The 4,486-nt window shown below is 29.5% G+C and overlaps 1 long non-coding RNA gene across 1 annotated transcript; it reads left to right on the top strand.

The window, feature by feature from the left end:
* On the top strand, positions 1 to 3,400 carry LOC115885829. The gene is made up of 2 exons (XR_004050794.1): positions 1 to 111; positions 3,153 to 3,400. It is a non-coding gene; the product is annotated as an uncharacterized LOC115885829 (long non-coding RNA).
* Positions 3,401 to 4,486: the final 1,086 nt, after the last annotated feature.

Here is a 4,486-nt window from a genome sequence, read left to right as displayed (position 1 = left end):
TTCAGTCAGTAATAATCCCGAAATTCGTGGCTCTGGAAAAAATTCCGGGCGCAAATGGGATAAATATGCTATTTACTGGTGGCATTTCCTTAGTTATAGGACCTATAATAGGTAAGCATAGATAAAGTTTTAAGTGGCTGAATAAAAATGATTGATTTTTTTTTCGAAGGTTACTATGACACCGTTTTTTTTCTCGACCATACAGTATTTTAATGGCACATGTTTTTTGATGAATTTCTTTTTTATTATACAGGGTATTCACAAAATGAACGGTCAAATTTCAGGAGATAATTCCTCATCAAAAAAAATTGAAAAAAAGTTCCTATAAACATGGCTCCGTTGCCTAGTTTTAAGTATACAGGGTGTTAAAATTTTCAGGTGTTGAGAAATCACCACTTTAAATTTGGCTTGGAAAATTGGATTGATATTTCAAAGGCTACTGTGACACCGTTTTTTTATCGTATAGTATTTTAATGGCACATTTTTTTTGATGATTTTTTTTCTTATTATACAGGGTATTCTCAAAATGCACGGTCAAATTTCAGGAAAAATTTGGAACAAAGTTCCTATATACATGGCTCTAAAAATGCCTAGTTTTAAAGATACAGGGTATTAAACTTTTTAGGTGTTAATAACGATTTTTGATAAGAAATCGCCCCTTGAGATTTGGCTTGGAAAATTTTATGGATTGATATTTCAAAGGCTGCTATGATGCCGTTTTTTTTTCGGCCATACAGTTTCTTAATGGCACATGTTTGCTGTTTTTTTTTATTATACAGGGTATTCACAAAATGCACGGTTAAATTGAACCCTGATCAAAAAAAGTTGGTAAAAAGTTCCTATAAACATGGCTCCGTTGCCTAGTTTTAAGTATACAGGATGTTAAAATTTTCAGGTGTTGAGAAATCACCACTTTAAATTTGGCTTGGAAAATTGGATTGATATTTCAAAGGCTACTATGACACCGTTTTTTTTATCGTATAGTATTTTAATGGCACATTTTTTTTGATGATTTTTTTTCTTATTATACAGGATATTCTCAAAATGCACGGTCAAATTTCAGGAAGAATTTGGAACAAAGTTCCTATATACATGGCTCCAAAAATGCCTAGTTTTAAAAGATAGGGTATTAAACTTTTAGTGTTAATAACGATTTTTGATAAGAAATCGCCCCCTTGAGATTTGGCTTTGAAAAATTTTATGGATTGATATTTCAAAGGCTACTATGATGCCGTTTTTTTCGACCATACAGTATTTTTAATGGCACATGTTTTTTTGATGAATTTCTTTTTTTAGTATACAGTGTATTCATTAAATGAACGGTCAAATTTCAGAAGCTGTACTCCCCATCAAAAAAATTGGAAAGTTCTATAAACATGGCTCCTTGTTGCCTAGTTTTGGCATACAGGGTGTTAACATTTTTAGATTGAGAAATCACCACTTTAAATTTGTCTTGAAAATTGATTGATATTTCAAAGGCTACTATGATGCCGTTTTTTTATCGTATAGTATTTTAATGGTACATTTTTTGATGAATTTTTTTCTTATTATACAGGATATTCTCAAAATGCATGGTCAAATTTCAGGAAGAATTTGGAACAAAGTTCCTATAAACATCGCTCCAAAATGCCTAGTTTTAAAGATACAGGGTATTAAACTTTTAGGTGTTTAACAACGATTTTTGATAAGAAATCGCCCCTTGAGATTTGGCTTGAAAATTTTATGGATTGATATTTCAAAGGCTACTATGATGCCGTTTTTTTTCGACCATACAGTATTTTAATGGCACATGTTTGAAGAATTTCTTTTTTAGTATACAGTGTATTCACAATGAACGGTCAAATTTCAGAAGCGTACTCCCATCAAAAAAAAATTAAAGTTCTATAAACATGGCTCCGTTGCCTAGTTTTAAGTATACAGGGTGTTAACATTTTTAGATGCTGAGGAAATCACCACTTTAAATTTGTCTTGAAAATTGGATTGATATTTCAAAGGCTACTATGATGCCGTTTTTTTATCGTATAGTATTTTAATGGTACATTTTTTGATGAATTTTTTCTTATTATACAGGATATTCTCAAAATGCACGGTCAAATTTCAGGAAGAATTTGGAACAAGTTCCTATAAACATCGCCCAAAAATGCCTAGTTTTAAAGATACAGGTATTAAACTTTTTAGGGTGTTAATAACGATTTTGATAAGAAATCGCCCCCTTGAGATTTGGCTTGAAAATTTTATGGATTGATATTTCAAAGGCTACTATGATGCCGTTTTTTTCTCGACCATACAGTATTTTAATGGCACATGTTTTTTGATGAATTTCTTTTTTTAGTAGAGTGTATTCACAAAATGAACGGTCAAATTTCAGAAGGTAATTCCTCATCAAAAAAAATTGGAAAAAAGTTCCTATAAACATGGCGCCGTTGTCTAGTTTTAAGTATACAGGGTGTTAACATTTTTAGGTGTTGAGAAATCACCACTTTAAATTTGGCTTGGAAAATTGGATTGATATTTCAAAGGCTACTATGACACCGTTTTTTTATCGTATAGTATTTTAATGGCACATTTTTTTTGATGATTTTTTTTCTTATTATACAGGATATTCTCAAAATGCACGGTCAAATTTCAGGAAGAATTTGAAACAAAGTTCCTATATACATCGCTCCAAAAATGCCTAGTTTTAAAGATACAGGGTATTAAACTTTTTAGGTGTTAATAACGATTTTTGATAAGAAATCGCCCCTTGAGATTTGACTTGGAAAATTTTATGGATTGATATTTCAAAGGCTGCTATGATGCCGTTTTTTTTTCGGCCATATAGTTTCTTAATTGCACATTTTTTTTGGTATTTTTTTTATTATACAGGGATTCACAAAATGCACGGTTAAATTGAACTCTGATCAAAAAAAGTTGGAAAACAGTTCCTATAAACATGACTCCAAAAATGTCTAGTTTTAAAGATACAGGGTGTTATAAGATTTTTAGGTGTTAATGGAATGGTTGACCTGGAAAATGTTATGGATTGATATTTCAAAGGCTACTATGACACCGTTTTTTTTTCGATCATTCAGGATTTTAATGACACATAATTTTTGATGATTTTCCTGTTTATTATATTATATTTAGCGTGATTTTATTTTTTTGTGTTGTAGGTGTGATTCACGATAAGACTGGTTCGTATTTTTATGCATTACATGCATCTACAGTGTTGTCACTTTTATGCGTGACGCTCTGGATTGTGGAGTTGATTTACGAAAAAAGACGAGATAGAAGTGCCAAAGTATGACGTTGATTATGTCAATAGGAATGTTTAGTTTAATTTATTTTATGTTAAAAATATTATAAGATATAAATATAAATAATTTTGTTGAGATTGAGTGATATAAAAATAAGTACCAGTGAGTTTTTTATACATTTATTGAAATAAAAATGTATCGATGTTTGTGTTTTTCTTGTACCATCGATGATAATTTTGACGAGGTCAAGCCCTATTATAGACGTCATATACTTGGTTGTAATTTATTTTTGTATTGAGTCAAAAATGATTTTTAAATGGTGTAATTTAAAGTTAGAGAAAAAATAATTTTTGGAAAATACACGAAATGATCGAAAAACAAACGGCGTCAGCGATGGCTATGAAATGAAGATCACTATGGGAAATGTTATTGATAGTTATTTCCAAGCTAACTGGACGCCGTTTTTTTTTTTCGATCATATGGTATTTGTATATCGGGAAACGTAATATCGTTTTTAATATTTCTATAATTAGTAATGGTGATTTGAAAAATGATGTCTATAGAGATTGACCTCGACAAAATTATCATCAATTACCATTCTCCAGCCGTCTTTGATGTCGTTTTTTTTCGATCATATGGTATAAATATGTAAAAAAAACGATATTCTTATTTGTGAAAATAAAAGTAGATTAAAATAAAGCACTAAACCAAGATATTTTCAAAGTTAATTTTAGAAACTAATGAATATAGAGTTTACAAAAATGCTTTTTATTTTTTTTATAACCACTAGTGGGTAAATGAATTTCTAGATATATTACGCATTTTTTGGAACTTTAGTTTCAGGAATGCAAATTTAATCGGACCTTTTTAAAAAAAAAATAATTTTATTTTTCAGAAACTATTTGAGACAGAGTTTACCAAAATGCTTTTTTATATCTACTATTTTTTTTTCTATAAATAAATTAGTATTACAATTTTTTTGTGGAACTTTAGTTTTCAAGGGGTATTAATTTTAATCGGACCTTTTAAGAGAAATTAATTTTATTTTCAGAAATTATTAGAGACAGAGTTTACCAAAATGCTTTTTATAACTACTAAATTGGGTAAGAATGGTTTTAAGATATATTTTGAATTTTGGAACTTTTAGTTTCGGAGATATAAATTTAATCGGACCTTTAAAAATTAATTTTGTTTTCAGAAACTGTTAGATATAGAGTTTACAAAAGATGCTTTTTATAACTACTAGTGGG

This window comes from Sitophilus oryzae, unplaced genomic scaffold, assembly GCF_002938485.1.
Source record: "Sitophilus oryzae breed Bouriz unplaced genomic scaffold, Soryzae_2.0 scaffold_424_pilon_pilon, whole genome shotgun sequence".
Lineage (NCBI taxonomy): Eukaryota > Metazoa > Arthropoda > Insecta > Coleoptera > Curculionidae > Sitophilus > Sitophilus oryzae.
Note: the sequence above shows the minus strand (reverse complement) of the source record. Positions and strands in the feature narration are given on the sequence as shown.